The following is a 22,459-nucleotide window of genomic DNA, read 5'->3' on the forward strand; positions in this document are numbered from 1 at the left end:
TACTTTAGGTCAATGCATAAAGTAAGACAAAATGAATGAAAACTGATATAGCTATTTTATAAATAATTTAGTCAGGAATACAATACAGTTGTAAAAAAGTTTCCAAGACTAGTATTTTTCCCTTATCCCTTTTCCACATTATAATAAACGTTCATTGAAAGATAGTCAAAAAAAATTTAAACTGTCTTCTGTTTTGCAATCCATGCCAATGCAAACAACATAATAATAGGTTATCAATATATGAGTAAATCAAGAGCTTGCAAAAATATCAGTTGATCACTATTAAACCTTGCTGCTTTCAAGATGGCCAATAGCCAAATATCCTAGACTCTGAACTTCTATGAATCATGAGGAAACAAAATACCTTCAATTAAAAAAATGAATCTGCTGCCATTCTTATCTAAGAGATCATGCATTTTTCTGCATAGATCTCAGCTCCTTGTCCCACACAGCACAGAGACAGCAATAAAACACAGCCGGACACGTCAACCATAGGGTGAATGCTGGTTTAATGTTTTTCGTCAGATACGAGACAACGCCAAGCTACAAAGTCTTTCAAAGTTGGCGCTACGAGCATCCGCTTCGTAACGCTTTATATCTCGACACCCCACCCCTCCCATAATGAACGGGCGTTGTCTATCAGCTGTTCAGGTTTATTTCGTGGTTGCGTTTCTGGCATTCCAGTTTCCTTCATGCTAAGCACCAGTTACTACCCCGAAATGTAACTCTAACCCGACACCCCTCCACCCCGTCTCTTGTCGCCTATACCCCATGCCACCTCCACTGCTATAACATCTCATTGCCTCGTCGTAGGATTCTATGAGTTATATCCTCCACCATTCCTCCTTCCCGTCCCGTCCGTATGTCGAGCACGCCAGGCTCGACAGGTGGCTCCCCTTCACCAGGGACCTCTCTGGAAAACATAAAGTAGACATATTAATATTGGCCGACCGTTTCCATGGATATTTTTTATGGAATCAGCGTACCAAATGATTGGCTCCGATGTTTCTAGCTAAGACCCAGATGGCTTCCTCTATTGGATATCCCTTCCATCTCACTAAATATTGTAGCTTTCCCTGATGGATTCGGGAATCTAGTATATCTTCTACCTCATAATGGTCCTCATGTACGGGCGGGGGTGGAGTTGGTGTGGGTCTCACAGCGCCTATGGGTTTAAGGAGGCTACTGTGAAATACTGGGTGGATTTTTCCTAAGAGGGGCGGAAGTTTTAGAACCACTGTAACTATGTTAATAACTTTGTTAATGGGAAAGGGACCTAGATACTTGGGTCCCAATTTTCGGTTAGATACCCAGAGTTTGATATACTTAGTGGACAAATATACCATATCCCCTTCTTTAAAAGGTTTTAACATGGTCCGTTTTTTATCGGCCTGGGTTTTAAACTCGGCTGCAGCCTTATCAAGGGTGGCCTTCACTTGTGGCCATAGGGCTCGTATTTTCTCCCCCCACTCGCTAGGGGTTATTCCAGTTTGTACGGATCTAAGTTCTGGAATAGCAACCAATTCTTGTCCTATGACTATTTGAAATGGTGTGTAGCCAGTACTTCGGTGTACCACATTGTTGTATGCCACTTCGGCGAATGGTATTAATGCGGATCAGTCCGTTTGTTGGTATGAAACATAGCTCCTTAGGTAGTGCTCCACCATCGCATTAGCTCTTTCGGCAGCGTCATTGGTGCTAGGGTGGAACGCTGAACTAAGCCCTTGAATGGAACCTATCAATTGAAGAAAGTTCCGCCAGAATCGCGCTGTAAATTGTACCCCCCTATCCGAAATGATTCTACAGGGTACCCTATGTAGTCGATAAATGTGCTGGATAAATAGTTTGGTTAATTTCCGGGCTGACGGTAATCCATTGCACGGTATGAAATGGGCTTGTTTAGAAAAGAGATCTATAACAGTCCAGATAACATTACAGCCATTGCTTTGTGGTAGGTCCACTATAAAATCCATAGCTATCTCTTCCCATAGTCTCGTTGGGCTAGCTACGGTTTGTAACAGACCGAGGGGCTTTCCAGGTCTGGGTTTGGTTTTGGCGCAGATTATGCAACTGTTTACGTATTCCTCTATTTCATGTCTCATATGAGGCCACCAGAACTGAAGTCTAGTCAAATGTAATGTTTTTAAAAAACCAAAATGTCCAGCTGCTTTGACATCATGGCATTGCTGTAGCACGTCGTTTCGTAGTACCACGGGAATATATAGTTTGTCGTCCTTCCATGCGTACCCGTCTTTAAATACGACTAGCTGGCGATGTCCTGCTAACCAGTCAATGGTTAGCAGAGCTTCTCGGAGTTTGGTCCTCCACCCTTGTAAAGATTCGGCTAGTGCCATATTTCCTGCTGCTATATGTTTGGCGGGTATCATAGCTTATACGATCTCATCTCTTTGGCTATGGTATTGCGGCATTCGAGACAGGGCATCTGCCAGAAAGTTCTTTCCTGCAAGAACGTATCTTAGGGAGAAGTTGAACCGTTGAAAGTATTGGGCCCACCGCACCTGTTTAGGGGATAGTTTTCGAGGGGTTTGCAGAGATATTAGGTTTCAATAGTCTGTCCATACCTCGAATGGGAATTTCGACCCTTCCAGGAGGTGCCGCCAGGTAAGAAGTGCCCACCTAACTGCGAATGCCTCTTTCTCCCAAATAGCCCATCCGCGCTCGGTTGGTGTGAATTTTTTCGATGTATAAGCACAAGGTTGTAACTGGCCTTGGTCGTTAGGTTGTAACAAAACAGCGCCCACCGCTACGTCGCTAGCATCTGTTTGTAGTATGAATGGTTTATCTTGGTTGGGGTGTTGCAAGATAGGTTCCTGTGCGAACAAGGTTTTCAAAGTTTCGAAGGCTTTTTGACATTCTGCAGTCCATATGACATGTTGACTTGGTTTCGCGAGAGAACCACACCCTTTTGTCCGTAGAAGGTTTATAAAGGGTAACGCTATATGGGCAAATGCTGGGATGAATTGGCGGTAAAAATTAGCGAATCCGAGGAAACTTTGCACCTGTTTCCTCGTCTTTGGTGCTTGCCATTCCATAACCGCCACTACCTTTTGGGGATCCATTCACAAACCCCCCTTCGAGATTCTGTACCCCAAATAGTCCAACTCGGTGCAATGGAACTCACATTTAGACACTGATGAATAGTTTGGCGGCTAACAGTTTTTCAAGTACTTGGCGGACCAAATGTATATGCTCCTCCATAGTGTCAGTGTAGATAAATATACAAATATACTTATTAGTATCCAAATATACTAACACTCCTCGATAGAGGTGTTCATGGAATACCTCATTGATGAGTTGCATGAAAACGGCTGGAGCTTCTTGTAAGCCGAATGGCATAACTTTAAATTTATAACTACCAAGAGGGCAGTTGAACGTGGTTTTCCTCTCGTCCCCCTCTTTAATACGGATCTGATAATAAACTTCTCTTAAATCCAATTTGGTAAAAATATGGCCGGTGGCCAATGTTGCTAAGAGGTCTTTTATTAACGGTAATGGGTATAGGGGCTCAACACTTACGGCATTCAGGCCATGGAAATCAATGCAGAGACATAGACCACCATCTTTTTTTTCCCGAAAGAGGACCAGAGCCACCATAGGAGCTCGGCTAGGTGCTATGAAACCCCGAGCTAAGTTGCTGTCAATGTATCTACGCAATTCCTCTACCTCCTTAGGAGTCATAGCGTACATTCGGGATTTAGATAATTTGGCTCTGGGGATTAATTCTATTGCACAATCGGTGGCTCGATGTGGTGGGAGGGTATCACATTGATCTTCGCTGAAAACGTCTGACAGATCTGCGTATGCCTCGGGAACCCCTGGTACCCGGGCTTTAACTAGTCGAGACTTCGTTTGTAGATGAACACCTTTAATTTGATCGTTGGGCCTTTCATCCTCTGGTTCAGGTCCTAGTTCTAGACGTAATTTCCTATACCCGCCCTCCCACCATATGGTAGGTTTCCATTTGTCCAACCAGGCTAGGCCTAATATGAGGGGTTCTATGATGCTTTCTACTATCATGAAGTGGATGAATCCCCAATGCTCCCCTATTTCCAGCTTTACTGGTTCTTTTACTTGTGTCGCCAGTGAACCCCCTAAGACAGACCCATCCATTTATTCAAAACGGATGGGGGTTCTTAACAGGGCCAAACGCAGCCCCAGCTTTTTGGCCAGGGAAGCTCGCATCAGGCATCTAGTACACCCGGAGTCTATTAGTGCCCCTCAGTACACCACAGTGTTGGTGCGGGGGTTCCGGAGGCTAACCTGGATAATGAAGGGACGGATGGGGGCACTCACCATTGGGTCACGGTTGTCCTCCTCATCACTATCTCCCAACACCACCGGCAAGTCCCCGGGTCCAGTTGAGTTTCCCTCCTCCTTGATGGGGCTATCGCTGTCCATCGGCAAGGTCTGTGAGGCTACCCGGGAACATTCAGGAGTTGTTTGTGTTCTTTCTTTGCCGCCGGACCGATCTGGTGTGCGCCCCATAGAAGGTTGAGGAGGAGGAAAGAGGCAGTCGGCGGCCCTATGTCCAGCCTGGTTGCATCGAAAACATCGAAAAGGAGCTTTCAGAGCGGATCCTGCGGGCCCAGGTGTCAGGGCGGGCCTCCCCGATTCTCGGAATGCAGATGGTCTTTCGGGTGGTCTTCTCACTTGTGTAGCCCCAGTGGCCCCTCTAAATCTAAATTCCTTCAGCCCCAAATCCAGGTCGATGACCGCTTTGAACCACTCCGTCAGTCGGGGTGGTAATCCCTGATACACACAAGCCTGTCGCAACTCCCTATCCAGGCCAAGGTGAACTTGGTGGACTAGCATCTGTTCCGGCCACGCCCTCAACCTCCCTGCAATTGAGCGAAAGTCTTTCACATACTCTCGAGCTGGCCGGCCCCTTTGTCGCAAAGCCACCAATTCCCCTTCAGCTTGCTGTATACGAGAGTCGTCTTCAAAACGGGCCCGAAGACCCTCCAGAAACAGGCCCACATCTGTCAGCTCTCGAGCATGGTCGCTATGAAGGTCAGCCACCCAGTCTGCTGCTTCGCCTTGCAATACTGTCGTGACTGCTACCACCATGGACCATTGGGTAGGGTAAAACTGTCCATACAGGTCGAAATAACTAATGACCTGGCTCAGAAAGATAGCCACCCTATCTGCGCTGTCATCAAATGATGCTTGTAGTGGAGGCGGGCCCCACATCGGTTGAGGCTGCCACGGTCCCTGGCCCAGGGGCCCTGCATATCCGGGAGCGGGGTGAGCCTGGGGCGGGGGTGGCCGATTTGCACGATGGTTTTGACCGTCCGGAATACACCCTGTGTTGGTCTGTTGGCTGTCCCTCAAGAGGGATAGCGGGGCGGGGGCATGCCTCCCCCCTTGATTGGCAGCCCCTGATTCGGCCCCCACAGAGTGAGAACGGGTCTCCGGTTTTGCTCGTTCCGGGTCTCATGCTCTGCCTGTGGGCGTATCCAGCCGCAATTTGGGGCTAGCCAACCGAAACCAGGTTGTCCCGGACGTCCCAGAACTTTGCCAAGTAGTAAGGGGCTCCACCCCTTCGGCCCATGGTTGCCACGATGGAGCGTCCCTAAAACTACTTTCCCCAAATCGATCCCTCGGGATATCCATAGTGGAAGAGCCGATGCCAGTGGAGTAACTCCACTCACCCCCTTCGTCGTCATCCACCCAGCGTCTTTCTCTCCAACGCTGGAAAGGCTCGCCCGATGGAGTGATCGTAGGAGCCTTGCCGACTCCCCCGGGGCCAGCCACCACCGGACTACGCCACCAACCTCCGGATGGGGGAGGCACATCTGTAGGCTTCGTTTCGGCTTCACCCGCTCCTCCACCATCCTCGCCTTGGTTTGTGAGCCGTTCCTTCGGCCTCACCACTGGCTGTATCTCAGCCGAGACCACCGGTCCTATGCTCACCTCCTCCGCCAACGTCTCTGCCAACACCTTCACCTCGGGGTCCGTTCCCTCCGCCATTCCAAATATCCAGGCGTACCTCGAGAATGAAACTAGAACAAACAGAGCGCCAACTTTCTCTCCACTTCTTGTCCCGCACAGCACGGAGACAGCAATAAAACACAGCCGGACACATCAACCGTAGGGTGAATGCTAGTTTAATGCTTTTCGTCAGATACGAGACAACGCCAAGCTACAAAGTCTTTCAAAGTTGGCGCTACGAGCATCCCCTTCGTAACGCTTTATATCTCGACACCCCACCCGTCCCGTAATGAACGGGCGTTGTCTATCAGCTGTTCAGGTTTATTTCGTGGTTGCATTTCCAGCATTCTGGTTTCCTTCACGCTAAGCACCAGTTACTACCCCAAAATGTAACTCTAACCTGACGCCCCTCCACCCCGTCTCGTGTCACCTACACCCTGTGCCACCTCCACCACTATAACGTCTCGTTGCCTCGTCGTAGGATTCTGTGAGTTATATCCTCCACCGTTCCTCCTTACCGTCCTGTCCGTATGTCGAGCACACCGGGCTCAACAATAGATTTGTGTACACCCTTCTGATGGTTTGCATGAACAAAAATACAAAAACCCTTGTGCTACAACAGATGGTAAAAAATTTAAACCAATGCAAAAAGCCTCTGAACCCTTTCAAATTGGCTGTGTAATCTCCAGAGTAGCAAGATGAGCTTGGAAGGATCTTTCTGGATCAACTTTGAGAGTAAGGAGCTGAGTTATAGTTTTGTCCTTCCTTCCTCCATAGCCAGTTCAGCCAATGCTGGTTGGAAAAGAGGGGGTGAGTCCAGTGCTTCTGATTTGTGGCATACCTGGGGGAATTTAATTACAATGATGATACTCAGTTATACATTTCATTTCAGGCCTTGAGGTGATGAGGATTAGATGAGGAAGAACAAGCTTAGACTCAGCACTAGTAAGACTCAATGGTGGTGAATGTTTGGGCATCCTGGTGCTGGGGACTTTATATTTTGGCCCTGAATGGGAATACACTACTCCAATTCGCTAGGGTATGCCATCTGGGCTCATAGCTTCTTCTTGAAGTACAGGTCAAACCAGAGACCAGGAAGGCCTTGTGCAAGTTCATTGTATGTATGAGCTGTACCATGGTTCCCATGTTCTGTAAGATCTTATCAAGTTGGCTTTCCTGGTCATGTCAATTAAGCAATGCTACCTACCCAAACCAAGAAAAGGATCCTTAACTGTCATGACACCTGCCCTCAGGACCAGCATTGTCCTGGAAATTCATATAACCTCCCTTCTTTCCATTAACAGGGGAATAAAAACATGGCTGTTTCCCCAGACATTAGAATGATTAGAAAACCCTTGTGGCTGCTGATAGGAGAAAGAATTGTTTGTTGTTTCCTCTAGATGGTACTAAGGATTTTATTTTAAATGTTATTGTTTATATATTAATGTGTTTAGAGTCACTGTAGTTGGACAGCCTAGAAATCAGATTGGTAAGAGAGATAAGATAGACTCTGAATCCTGTTGATATGACTAGGGCTACTATATCTGGGCTTCTAAATTCCAGTTGACCTTTGGAAAGAAAGACTTTGCTGCCATCTAGCAATCCTGTTTCTTTTTCAGATCAAATATAATAGGTATAAGCACAATAGCAAAATTATAATTAAAAGGTTTTCAAATGACTGCAACAATAGTATGCCATGAAACTGGTGATGGTTGAGTGTAAATGAAGAATTTATACAAACACCAAAACACTGGTAGCACTATGAGCATTATGTTAAATAATTCAGAAAGAAAAGATGCCTTCATGTCACATGGGAATAAAATGGTTAAACAGGAGTCAGGAGTTGGCAAGAATTCCTTCTGTCATTTGCTGTAGTGAATTTACTTCCCGATGCAATAACAATGGTAGGCAAGAATTCTGATCATGGGTAAAAAAGGAAGGCAAAAGAGTTTCTAAATGAAAAATTAATCAGCATTTTTTAGATGGGAAGAGCATAAAAAAGTATTTCATGATCTTCCCACCTAAAAATGCTGATATAATACAAACATCTATCTATTCAAACTAGAAGCTGTGCAGAAAACACAGAGGAGACTTACTATATTAAAAGAGCAGAATCGGCAAACAAACAAAGGAAATGTGAGAAATCTCAGCAGTTCCTTTTTTGGCCCTTCTGGTCCAGATATAGCGATGCTATAGTATGTTATTGGAAAAGGGTGGCCAAAACCTGATCTCAGAAAATTGAGATAGTAGGAAAAAGCATGAGTTGTCCTGATGTATCAATGTTTGTATTAGCCTTTTAAAATGAATGAGCCAAAACCAAATTCAAAAAAATTGTACTAGTATAATTGCAAATTGCAAATTATCCTTGCAAATTGCTAGATCTTGTCTTCCCAAACAAAATGTAAACTTAATTGAAGACTAAAATTATATAAGGACAATTTACACTGAAAATACAAGAAATGTCTGACTTCTGTTCCTTCAATCATAATGACATGGTTCAGAGTAATGCAGATGAGTTCCTATTCCGCTTTGTACAAATCAACATTTACCTGGCAGCAGAGATATAGGAAAAAAATCCTGCTAGGTAATAGCTATTGTAGTTCTACCTTCTCCAATAACTTCTCTAAATGGTGGCAGGCTACTGGGTGTTTTATGAAAAAGCCAGGTGCTGCAACTGTGATTCAGGTGAAGTGCTGACTGATAGCAGGTGTTCCAGTGTTTTGATCCCTAGTTAAAGCAATATTATTTTCAAACCAGGATTATAGGATAGAAAAAGAGGAGCCAGGTGGAACAGCTTTCTCTCAGGAGAACACTGCAGTCTTGTAAATATAATTGAGACTCTATTGCATCTGTATATAATAAAGTATATCCTCTACTCCCTTAATATCAGCCACTGCTGCTAACAATCTGCAATAACCCTCCTTTCTCTAACAGACTTTTTTAAAGGCTTAGTGGATGACGCAGGACAGAATGGTGCTCAGGGAGCAATTGGTACCGAAACCAGAAGCAGCTGGCCGTGCTATAAAAAGGCAGGATTCATAAGAACCATAACTGTTTATGCAGTTTTACAATGCATTATATAATAGATTGCAATCTTATTCTTGCAAACTATCTTTTGTTGCCATTTAAGTGACAAAGTGCAGGCATTCCATGCAGAGCAGTGTCATTAATAATAATGGTAAAATCTATATCTTTTAAAGTCATTTATCACCATTTTCCTAGAGTGGGCTGTATAGTGTTAATCTGCTTTGCTAGCAAAAGTCTTACTATTAAAAGTAGCCTTGTCCTAGAGTATAAATCATTGGGAATGAAAAATTAGCATCCCATGCTTATTTTTAGATAAGATATGGTACAGAGAAGATTAACAATATTAATGTATGGGTTACAATAAAATTAGAGTATTTTATCTTCCTTTCCCACTTCAGTTACAACTGGTTATAAGAAAGCCTACTTCCAATGGGACAGCTGATGAACTAAAGCAGGGGTACCCCTTGTTTTTTCTGCAGGGAATAATACACCTTAAAAAGTAAAGTTACGGATTAAGCAAACTGAAAGGGTAGGACTGTCTAAGAGATTTTCTTGCCAGAAGCAGACTGGGGGGGGGAACCCTCTGTCCTTATTGAATCCATTCAAGGTACAGCTAAATTATTTTGACCACAAGGCAGAAAATGTCATAATCTCTGTTTGGCAGTAAGAACAAACAGAGCAATTTTCCTACATGACACCCAAAGTCTGCTGCTAGAGGCCACTTCACACTGCCTGTTGGTAAAGCAAGTCTATATTGAAACAACATGATGGCCTCTTTGGCAAGAAAATTGAATAGACTTCTTTTATGTCTGCCAGATGATCTCCCTTGGCAGGGTAGTTTCCTACAGGCATCTAGACAACATTAGACCAGATCTAAACAGTGCCGCTAGGTCTTGGCATAGGAAGTGAAGTGTAATGTTGCCATGTGTGTTGGTTGCTTTACTTTTATCTTTTATGCATACCATTAATCCCTAGCAGCTAAATGGGTGGGTGGGTACATGTTTACTTTTGATTGCCCTGTGAAACATAGGTAGAGGTTTGCTTATTTGTTTTTTGTTTCCATAGCATGACTAAGTACAAAATTCCTCTGCTTGGATAAGCTAATTATTCCCTTTCCATGCTTAAGTTCAGACATTTTCAGGCAAATAAAAAGAAGCAGAGAGTTAGATGGCCTCAGTAAAATTAGTCTATTAGGCTGGTGCAAATGGCTTTTTGTTAAGGTGCATAGAACTAGCATAGCATTTATCTACTGAACAGGAAGGTTCAACAATTACAGACACATGTTATTTATACAGCAAATATCTAAAAATATATGGTATAGTATGTTACATATGGATGTAATATTATAAACTTGGCACAAATCATACTTAAATCTTATTAAGGATTTGAGCCAGTTATCCTAGATTGTTACATTCAGTAGAGCTTTAGCCAGGGGTGGGTTCTACTCTCAGCCCCTCTGGAAATGCCAGTGCTTTGCTGGGCACACACACACACACACACACACACGAGTAAGTGGAGCCAAAACCCGGTTTAATGATAGCTACACAGCAACTTACAGTAGGCACTGAACTGGTAAATCAGAAACAAAGTCGGAGATGCCTGTGCTCTCCTCCCGGGCAGTTTTATAGGAAGTGGGAGTGTTTAACTATCATCAGGTAATCTGCAACAGCTGCTGGAATCAAATCTGCCGCTCGGTTCTCCTGTCTTTGGGCGCAGATCTCTGACGTCATCCTCAGCTTCGTTTATAATCTGCTACACAAGGGCCTGGTGGCTCAGCAGACTGATAGCATTGTGATTAACACCAGCTGTCTGCAATTACTGTAAGTTCGAATCTCACCAGGCTCAAGGTTGACTCAGCCTTCCATCCTTTCTAAAGTAGGTGAAATGAGGACCCAGATTGTGGGGGCAATAAGCTGACTTTGTATAAATATACAAAAGTATGAAGGCTATTGCTTAATGCATTGTAAGCTGCCCTGAGTCTCCAGAGAAGGGCGGCATATAAATCAAATTTTAAAAAAAAAACCTCCTTTCCTTCTTCGTGTATCCCACACCCTCTTCTTTGTGTTCCATCCGTCACCTGCTATCACCCCTGCATACAGTCCTAATCACAACACACACACCTCTCCACCATGCTCTGTTGCTGGATTTCGTTCTGGGTCGTCCAGAGGGGATTCTCCCCCCCTCGTGGTCTCCCATGCTGAGGTGGTAACGCTGTGTCGAGGGGTATTTGACACTCAACATCTATTTACTTTTACTACCAGTTTGCATCGTGCATGCTCAGATCACTTCTGATGACGTCCGGGTCAGTGGGTGGAAACACCCACTGGTTTTATTACTGGTTCTTGCGAAGTGGTCCGAACCGGGGACAACCCACCACTGGCTTTAGCATGCCTTTCTCTTTATTGCAGATACCGGTTGCAATCCTGATTGACCTAAAAGTGCTTAAATTGTTTTGTCAAATGATTTGAAAAGTTTGAAAATGGCATGTAGGGATCTAAATTCTGCCCTTAAGCACAAAATCAGTTTAAAGCCCTTGGAATTTGTCACTAAACCACAGTAACGCTTTCGGTTTCACAATTTTTTCCAATGGAAGTTAGATAAAGGCTGTCCTAAAAAATTGATTGTATATTGTGCATTAACTGTGCAAGAAAAACTGGAATCTACATATTGCATGAATTATTTAGTTTAAGAAAATTTGCACTTTGTTATTTCTGGTGATGGAAAAGGAAAAACATATATCTGGGTCTTGAAGGCTTCATCCACCACAAATGTAAACCTTTTTCAGCAATGCCTCTGACATCTGAAATATCATGAAAGTTCCAAGTGTATCTACTTGTAGAGCCCAATGTCTGTCCCCAATGATTCTGGCTGTCCCACCAGGTCTTCTCTGTGCAGGTCCACAGAATTGGTGTTATGAGCTTCCAATGTTAGGCATTGGAAGGCAATGTCCTAGTTATCACTATGGACTCTGCCCATGTGTCATCATGACTTCAGAAAACCTGCATGATTTTATTGGCAAAATGCTGTGCAATTGGTCACAGCTGCCAAGTTGAAGATCTTCCTGTTGATCCCTCCCGAGGAAAAAGTTTGTTACCATAAATAAACAACAGCTGCAAACCCAATAAAGGAGGAAAAACACGCTCTGCCTCCCATATTGCCATGGTGTTGGCCAAAACATGGGCATGCATCTGTGCTCAGTTAGATTCACTTCTTGTCTTCCTTCATTGGTACTCCAGACCTTATTTCTGGTGCTTTATTTTAATTAATTATATTCATTATCATGGCATGTTATATTAGAAGCTATTTTACTACTGCCTAATTTAGGATTTTGCCCTCAGACATAATGGAAGTGGTCTCATTGCTGCCTGCACTAAGTTGCCAAACTAATCTTCATTATATATTGTATTTATAGCACAGGCAAAAGAACTTTTAGAAATTGGTGACTAGTGTTACTGGAAGGTGGAACAATTATATTCCTGCAAATATCCAAAGGTCTGAAGCCCCATGAATCATTGGTCTAGCACCTGCCACATGAAAGTTACTTTGACAATTCCAGCACCAGTTTCCTAACAAGAACCTGCTCTTTGGAGAAATGATTTTTTCCAGGTAAAGAATCTCCAATGCCACAATTCTATCTTGCTTTATATTCTGCTTAAATGCAGAGCCAAGTCTGCAGTGCTGAAATTGACTCAGCCATTAAATAAGTAAAGCTCCCAATAGGCAACTAAATGAAAGCTCTGTTTGGGTAGATGTTTATTCCAACAATTTATTAACAAAGAATGCCAGAATATGGCCCTCCATTGCAAGTTACAGGCACATTTAAAAACTGAACATCATAGTAATGTCCTATTACTATGCACAGAGCGCAGAGAGGAACCTGCTCCACTGTATATCAAGGGGCTGTGTGGAGAGGGTTTCCTCTTTTAAATTCTTGGGAGTGTTGATTAGTTAAGATCTCACCTGGAAAAACAATACGTCTCTGGTGGTTATTAGGGCTCAACAGAGACTTAATTTCCTTAAAGTTCTGTGGAAAAATCAGGTGGAACAACGGCTGATGACACTTTCTGTCAATCTACGATAGAAAGTATCCTTACATACTGTATAACAGTATGGTATACTGGTTCAACAGCTGTGGACAGGAAGGCACTACAGAGAGTGATTAATTCGGCACAAGAAACCACTGGTTGCCCCCTAACACCACTGGATGACTTTGCCAGGTCTCGTTGTTTCAGCAGAGTAAGGAAGATACTTAGGGACGATTCACACCCTGGTCAGTGTCTTTTTTCACTTTTACCATTTGCAGAAGTATAGCCAGCCGGACCAACAGGTTTAAAAACAGCTTTTATCCATGGGCAGTCAGACTCCTAAATACAACTACAATCACTCCATGCAGACATGGAAACATATGACTGGTTTCTCCCTAATTACTTGTATAAGGGCCATTTTCTATATTATTCATGTTGTTTTGTATTTTGTTATAGATTGCACCAGTGGAGGCTAAATCAATTTCATTGTATATATGTACAATGACTATAAAGGTTGTTGTTGTTGTTATTTTATTCTTTTCCTAATTCTCATTCATTTTAATATAACTTGCCCAAGAGAAGTTGTGGATTGTGCTGAAGACAATTCTAAATACCTGAATGTACTGTCAAAGATTCGTGTTTTGTGTGGGAGAATACATGTTCTCTGAGAATTTTGGGTTAAGCGCGTTTTAATTCTTTTACAAGTAGTTGTCACATCATGCATTTAGTGACTGTTCAAAGTTACAGTGGCACTGAAAAGTGACTTACAACTGGTCCTCATACTTATGACCATAAGAGCATCTCTATAGTCACATGATCAAAATTCAGATGGTTGGAACCAACATGTATTCATGATTCCATCCCAGGGTCATGTGATTTATTTATTTATTTATTTATTTATTGGTTCAATTTATATGCCGCCCTTTTCCGGAGACTCAGAGCGGCTTACAATGCGTTAAGCATAATGTGTAAGCATAAGATTACTTTTGTGATCTTCCCAGCCAGCTTCCAAAAAGTGAAGTCAATGTTATAAAATGAGGCACAAGGCACTTAATAACTACCTTGCTTAGCAAAGCAAAGTTTTGTCCCAATTTGAGTCATAAATCTAGGATTGTGTGTGTGTGGTTTAATTTAACTTATTACATGAATCAGAAGGTGATACTGATAGAAACGTAACACTAAATGACCAGGGTTTGGTCATATAGAGAGAACAGGATGAAGGGAGTAGAAAGGAAGGAATTCCTTAGAAGTTGTCATTAGAGAGAGCTGTTAGGTCCATAGAAAGAACGAGATGAGAAGTTTAAAGCAAATGAAACAGTGAATTTAATGACCATGTAGAGAAAGTTTATGTGACTGAATGAGTTTTGGATAAACTGTGTTGCTATGTGTTCATTATTCAGTTTTTAAGCTCAGTGGCTAACACGCTGAGCTTGTCAATCGCAAGGTCGGCAGTTCAGTAGTTCGAATCCCTAGTGCCGTGTAACGGGGTGAGCTCCCATTACTTGTCCAAGCTTCTGCCAAACTAGCAGTTCGAAAGCATGTAAAAAATGCAAGTAGAAAAATAGGGACCACCTTTGGTGGGAAGGTAACAGCGTTCCGTGCGCCTTTGGCGTTTAGTAATGCTGGCCACATGACCATGGAGATGTCTTTGGACAGCGCTGGCTCTTCGGCTTTGAAACGGAGATGACACCACCCCCTAGAGTCGAGGACAACTAGCACATATGTGCAAGGGGAACCTTTACCTTTACCTTTATATCACAAAAACATGACAGAACAGTTCAAATGTAATAGATTTCCAAAGAGAGATCAGATGAAAACAGTGATTGGAGAAGATAAAAAAAATATGACAACATTAAAAAATACCTCAAGTATCATTCAATGCACCAGCAAATGGGCTTTATAGGATATCTAATTCACAGCAACCTTGGTGTCAAGAGAACATACAGCAATTTTTGTAAGTTGATGTTATCAAGGCAAAGGCTCTTGAAGCTTAACCAGTTTGCAGTTAGCGAAGAATCCCACAGAGGGAGGGGGGAATCATGCGGTAGAAAAGGCCAATATTGCATTCTGAGCATGAAAATTAACTAGGAATAATTACATTTTTTAACAACAGAGTGACATGTTTCCCAGAGATCAGTTTATGCAGCCATTAAATGATAATAAGTCAGGTATTTGACTGGCACATCATCCATTCAGCAAAAGGCCCATGCTTCCCAAAAACGGCATCAGCTATAGTCAGATAAGTTATTCACTAAAAAGGTCAGCCTCTCTCAAATTTTTGGTAATGAAATGGACACATTTATGTTGTTTTCTTGGCTATAATAATGCCTTTTTCTGGAGAGTATGGTTTAATTGTTCTCTACGTAGATAATAGCTAATTGTGGCTAGGTTGCCTTTGCTCAAGTTCATGGAAGGCACTATAAGCTACAGATATTAATACTGTCTGCAATTTTGGATCTAAATGTGTCATAGATACATATTCATTCTTGAGAAGAAGTGGATATGCAATTACACCCACAACAATCAATAAACTTCTTTGATGTAATAAGCTTTAAGAAGTCACATTTCATATGCCTTGATACTTAATTTATTACTATTCAAAGTGAGTATGTATGAATTAATTTATTTCTATGAGATCTCATTTATCTGGAAATAAGTCTAACTGTGCCTCAAATTAATAAGAACTAATTTTTTATCATTAGGAAACTGGCAGTCTATTTTCATCACTTTAAAAGCTGATATTTCAACATTTATCTGCAAACCTCTATTTTCGAAGCATTATTTTGAGATCTGTAGAATTGCACTGCAATAATATTTGAAACTTATAATTTTCCACATTGCCAATTTTTTGTACTTACTTTCATTTCCCAAACATGATATGAGAGAATATGAGTTATTGCATTCATGCCCCTTTTTTTTGTGTTCCCAGAAGTGTGTTTACCCCCTCTACAGGCTGTGGGTGATGGTGCAAGGCAGATATTCTCAATCTCCAATGCTTAGAAACATTGCCAGTTGTTATTGCCTTTCTTTTGGGGTCGGGGGTGGGGGGGTGGGGGGGGAGGAAGGATGCCCTAATGAATAAGTCATTCAAATAGGAATGACCTTGAATTCTAATGAATTGCTCATCATCTTAGAAGTACAATTTCTAGCCCTTAAAAAAATCAAGTTTGAATGGTATTGCAGGTGTAATATCAGAAGTCAGAAATATTGCTGATTGCATGTTCAGTTGCAAAAAATATGACTTTAATGCTCCCCATCTTTTGCAGAAGCAGTATAAGAACATGTCCACATGTTTTGTTAATTAAACAAATTAAGTTTATTATAGAATAAAACAGAAGGACAGAATAATTTAGATTTCATAAACAGAATGTTCAACAGTAACAATGAATTTCCTTTTGATAAATAGCTACCAATGGCAAGATCCATACTTATCAAGTGTACCCAATGCCTTATGCTTAGCCATGGGTTTTTCTCTTAAAAGAGTCTTGTCCTGCCAATATGATTATGTGGTTAGTATTTAGATGGGAGATTACTAAGAAATTGCAGAATTTTCTGGCTAGATTGGGAAGTGTAAATTATTTCCATATTGCTGCCAAAGAAATGTCATAGATATATTCAGAGAAGTCACAAGAAAGCCATCTTTACATTTTACCTTTTGTCATGTCATAAACAACTTTGGGTATTTTTCAAAATAAACACACACAGTAGTACTCAACAGGAAGAGTAGGATTCTAGATTGGTAGTTTGAAAACTCTGCATTATTTTATCCATTTAAAATTTATTATATCTTAAAGAACATAATATCCCTTCAAGGCACTGCCCAAGATAAAATGCAGCACAGAAAATGTATTAAATAATTAATATAAACCATCTGTACCTATTTTATGTTATACTTATACCATAGATACACATAATGTTCAAACACTGTGCTACTATATAGATATTGTTTTACAAACCTCAACTTTTAGAAATAAAAAAAATGTATGAAACATAACTTGGGCAGCTGAAATTGAAGATTGAAATTGAAGATTCACGTGTATAGGTGAAATAGCACTGACATTTTCAAATGTATTGCTTCTTGGAATACTTCAAGGTTTAGAATAGTCATTTTCAATTTCATTTATGAAGACAATAGTAACAAAACAGAAAAGTTAGCCACTTGTATCATTACCATTAAGGAAACAATGGGGCAATTATGTGCTCTTTGATATTTTCTATGACAGTTGAGAAGATTAGCAAGGCTTTAGGAATTTATATATTTAGATATATTTTAATGTTGATATTTTTGTGGACATTAAGGATAGCTGCTGAATGTTATGTCACAACTTTTGTTGTCAGGAGAAATGCAAAGATGGACTGCTACATACAATTCCAGAATGAAAGGGAATATATAAACCCAAAGAATAAAAGCAAATGTTCTACATTAACTACAGCAACATTTCTTAAACTTCTTTTTTCTCTCAGAACCCCTTCACACTTTTAAAAATATTAGAGGATCGCAAAAAAGCTTTGTTTTTATGGGTTACATTTATTGATATTTACTGTATTCAAAATTTAAATTGATGCATTTTCTGCTATTGTTTTTCATACCATTTCCCTCAAAATAAGACATCTCCTGATAATAAGCCCAATCAGGCTTTTGAGCGCATGCACTAAAATAAGTCCACCCACCCACCCCGGAAAATAAGCCCACTCTAAAAATATTTAAATGCATGTGCAGCCGGTCCCCGCCATTTCCTCTGGTTTCCTCCATGCGCCCCAAAATAATAAGACTTCCCCGAAAATAAGGCCAAGTGCTTATTTCAGGGTTCAAAAAATATAAGACAGGATCTCATTTTCGGGGAAACTTGGTAATTATTTGCTGAGATTTTAATATAGTATTGTTTTTTAACATAAACTGGCAAATAATTTTGATTTCCCTGACCTGCTGATAATTTCTTGGGAATCCCCTAAGGGTTTTAACAAACACTTTAACAAACACTGAACTATAGTGGTTCAATGTGCCAACACACAAATATGGCACATAAATAAACTCTTTACTGCTTATTAAACATCGGAAGTGCAGTAATATTTCATCTCTAGATGTGAAGCACTAAAACATGTAGTTATGATGATATATTAACTTTCAGTCTCAATTTACTTGGGGATGAGCAATTTAAATGCACTTTATTAATAAGGTAAAGAGCCTGGAAGATAGGATATCAAAAAGTCACACACCTCTATGAAGTGGCAACACAGAAGAACCATTGTTATATCAAGGCGTTGGAGCATATTTTGATTTTCCTTCATTTTAAGAAAAGTCTAAAGTTTAGAACTCATTGTGAGCTAGCCTGCTTATTTTCCACGTTTGCTTTCTGAACAAAGGAGCAGGTGGGAGCAGGGGAGCAATCTTCACATAGCTTCAAAGCTTTTCCCACTGTGAAAGTCTCAGACTTTCGATTCCTATCCCAGGGTCATGTGCCAGCCAGCCAAGGTCAGGTCTTGCAGTGTTCTGACCAGAGCAGGGCCATGAAGTCATTTTGATAAAACCTGTAAGGTTGTTATTAGGGGAGAGTGCCTGGAACAGAAGCTAGCCTTAGGTACTGTTGACAAATTGGCCACCCATTCGGTCATCCCTGCTGTCTTTATTAAGGAGCTCTGAAAGCCTGTAAGAGATTTGTGTATTATCTAGCATTATGCATGCTTTTTATGTTATGCTTCTAACTCTGTTTGAGCTAGAGGATCCAGATTGTTGGGGACAATATGCTGACTCTGTAAACCGCTTAGAGAGGGCTGTAAAGCACTGTGAAGCAGCATATAAGTAAGTGTTGTTGTTGTTGTTATTAATACTAAAGCTTAAAATCACTTTATTCACTGGTATGCTTATTGTCTCTGGATCCAAAAGGACCATTTGCTTGGGCATCTGATCGCTGCCCTGACATTTGGCAAAACACACTATCATGACATTTCTGAATAAACTTTTTTATTTCTCCTTTTCGGTTCTTTATTGTAGTATTTATAACTTGAACATTGCAATAGGCTAAAAACTAAAAGTAACATTTTGAGTTAATAAAAATGTTGTTTTATATTAACCAGTTTGAGCTGTCTGGATAAGCACAAAAACCAGAAAATGTTCTGTGGTAATACCATGGTATCTGAATACCCTCTTCTGGAAAACATGGCAAGCACATTGCTAGATTTTAAGAAATCCATAAGTACTTGCATTGCAGCCTATATTGGGAAATTACATAGAGCTGTGTTGTATCAAATACTGATTGGCGACTGTAATTTCTAAATTTTGTTTTAATGCTACCCTACCTTACTGATATTTTAAACTATTGAATGCTTTTACTCATAGTTGTATTTTGCTATTGGTATTGGTATTGATAGAAATCTATAAATTAATAATGAAGTTATATATGTAATACAATATACTATGTGTTATCAATAATGTTTTAAACTTGTGCTGAGAGTATATTTACATTCTACTTGTCAAATTATCCTCTAAATAGTTTTAAATAGATAGACATGTATGTAGAGGAATTTTTAGTCCTTTTTTGCAAGATGAAACTTTTACAAAACATCCCAAAATGGTTTTTGAAAGTTCTTGCAATTTCAAGTTATTTTTTATGGCAGAATGAGCAAGTAGACTGCAGCTTCACCAGTAAAAATACAAAGGTCTAATAACCATGTGAATGTCATTCTTTCAATATGAGACCAAAGTGACTTGCATATCTTTTATTCTCATTTTTTTATTTTGTAGAAAGTCAGCACCCATCCTCCTAGAAGAATGAAATATTTTGAGTAATATTAAAAAAGGCAGAATATTATATTTCCCTAAATGAAAAATTGAGAAACACGTTTTTTTAGAGCAGTGTTTCCCAAAGTGTGGTACGCGTACCCCCAGGGGTACGGGAAGAGTTTGGTGGGGGTACGCGTTGCACCGGAGTTTGGTGGGGATCACGTGGGAATATCCACTGCACCGTGCTTAGCTGCGCCCACAGAACAAGGAAAGACATTAAGTCGAAAAAAAGGAACAGACTATTGGACGTGGAACCGCATCTCAGATTAAAATTAACAACCAGGGAACCAAATTATGATGATTTGTCATCTCAACATAAACAATTTCATCCTTCTCATTGAATCAAATAAATGTTCTTTATAATATAACTTTCGTTTATTTTGTGTATGTACCAAAAAAAGAAAAAATAAATATATTTTGATTTTTATTAAAGCATATGTTTTTTATGAGGGATACTCAGCATTACGAAAATTATAGAAGGGGTACACATATGTCAAAAGTTTGGGAAATACTGTTTTAGAGGCAGGAAGCAGACTCAGTCTTAATAGCCCCCAGCAGATGTTTTGTGCCCATTAAGAAAGATTGGGCCAGCCTATTCAGAAACCAGCCCTAGTCTCCCTGCCCCCAAGCAGAAACTGAGGAGGCAGCTTTTAGAAATGCGTATTTGGTAATCCATTCAAGACAGGATATTTTGAAACTCGCTGCAGCAAAGTCTGAACAAAGGCAGAATGGTATGATTAGCCTTCACTCAAGATCCTGTTGGAAGAAATGTCCATCTGGGTTCAGTTCCAAGTGAGAAGACAGACACTGGAAACATGGAGACTGCTTGGAAAGATAGTTTAATGGTGGACAGGACTACATGCTTTGAGGTCCTGGGCAAAAAGAACACATGGGTGACAGAGGGAGAGATTTATGCCCTCTCTTGGGCCCCGCCTTGGAGTTTCCTGTGCCTGGCTGAATCTTGCTGGGTGATATAATCTTCCCAGGTGCCATATGCTAAAATGGGTAGAGGGTTAATCCTATTATGTCCTTAGGGTGAAGGTCTTTTGTGTTGTAGACAAGCTGGCCCAGCCTTTTGTCTTGTAAATAACCAAAGTATCTGCTGAGGGCAATTAAAAAAGTATGATAACAGTTGTCTAAGACATGCTTAAGTTTCTCAGATAGCACTTGCTCAGCCATCATTAAAATTTTCAGGCTTACTGGCTAATTTATAAACAGTGATGTCTTGTAGCTTATAACAAACTACTGAAAACTGCAAGTAATTTGAACAGACTCAATAGCAGATGATTTTTCACATAGAAATGTATGGATAACTGCTTCAGTCAGACAAAAGCAATTCAGACCCAAAGGCAAATCATTTTTCTATCCTCTCATTCTTTAAATTATTTGAAGCCACACATTCATTTTCAGAAATAGCCCTACAAAATATACTGCATCAGAAAAAAACATGTATTTGATTCCAAGCAATTTAGCTTCATTCTTCAACCACTCATTTGTATGATGTTCTTTGTTTAACATCATCACTAATTTGGTATAGTAGTTTATGAAGAGCGCTCATGATCCCATAGTTTGCATTGTATTTTAGAATAATTTCCCAAATACCTTTATTCATGATCAGCTGAGTTAGAAATCCAGTAGCTTGGTCCAACTTCATAGCAGAGCCAAGGTTATATATTTCACAATTTTGAGCTTTCAGAACACCACAACAGCTTTGCCTTCAAAATGACTTTGAAAAGACGACATACTAATTATGAATGGAAACTGGAGCAGCAATAGTACAAAATACATGAAATTAGCATCAGCTTGCAGGTGGCTGCCTTAAATCAGTATTCAGGGACACTCAGGAATGGAATCTATCAGTACTTGGTGAAAATTATTTTCTTTTGCTCTAGTGTTTGGTAGCTGGCCAGAGGTAACTCTTGATTGCTGGTTTTAACAGAAACAGAACTTAAATAATGCAAAAATAGATATATACTTTAGTATTTCCTGTCTAGTTTTGCCACTCTTAAGCATCTCCTTTAGAGCATACATTTTATTTTAATTTAGTGCTGAGAAGTATATCACAAAACACAGGGGCTTTTTTAAAAATAAGAATGTTTGGTTTAGGACAGTGATGGCTAACCTTTTCCGGACCGAGTGCCAAAGCCCACATTAGCATTTGACATTTAACCCCCAAAATGCAATGCACAGCGGGCCACGCGCATGCGTCCCCCCCATGCGCGCATTGCCCCCATGCATGCACGGCAGAGACCAGAAGACCAGTTGGCCTTTGGGGGGCGTGCGCACATGCATGGCAGAGCTGAACTGGGGTGATAGCTTGCATGCCCACAAAAAGGGCGCTGCGTGCCATCTCTGGCACATGTGCCATAGGTTTGCCATCACGGGTTTAGGATAACCCTCTTCTTGTAGTTATTTCCCATGTGCAGTTAGTGAGAAGCAGAAGCTACAAGCTCATGATGTATTTTTAGTATTACTATCTTCACATCAGACAAAACATTAATAATTTAACTTACAATTTGTAACACACACAGCTGCATGTTTTCCTACTGGACTCCATATTGAGATCTTGGGAAATCAAGATTGACTACAGCATGCCAGTACATCTGTGCAGAAGACAATGTGGAGTTCACAATAAGAGAGGTACATAAGAATTTTATCTTGCATGAAAACAGTT

General features: G+C 40.8%; 1 protein-coding gene across 2 annotated transcripts in view; it reads right to left on the reverse strand.

The window, feature by feature from the left end:
- Positions 1–22,459, reverse strand: part of TSPAN12 (tetraspanin 12) — a 116,012-nt gene that overhangs the window by 91,130 nt on the left and 2,423 nt on the right. For both annotated transcript variants that reach the window (XM_034431064.3, XM_087874190.1), the window contains exon 2: positions 22,299–22,388. The gene's annotated coding sequence lies outside the window, so the exon portion shown is untranslated. The remainder of the gene's footprint in view (positions 1–22,298; positions 22,389–22,459) is intronic.

Source organism: Pantherophis guttatus, chromosome 7 (assembly GCF_059756535.1).
Source record: "Pantherophis guttatus breed Tessera chromosome 7, ASM5975653v1, whole genome shotgun sequence".
In the NCBI taxonomy this organism is placed as follows: domain Eukaryota; kingdom Metazoa; phylum Chordata; class Lepidosauria; order Squamata; family Colubridae; genus Pantherophis; species Pantherophis guttatus.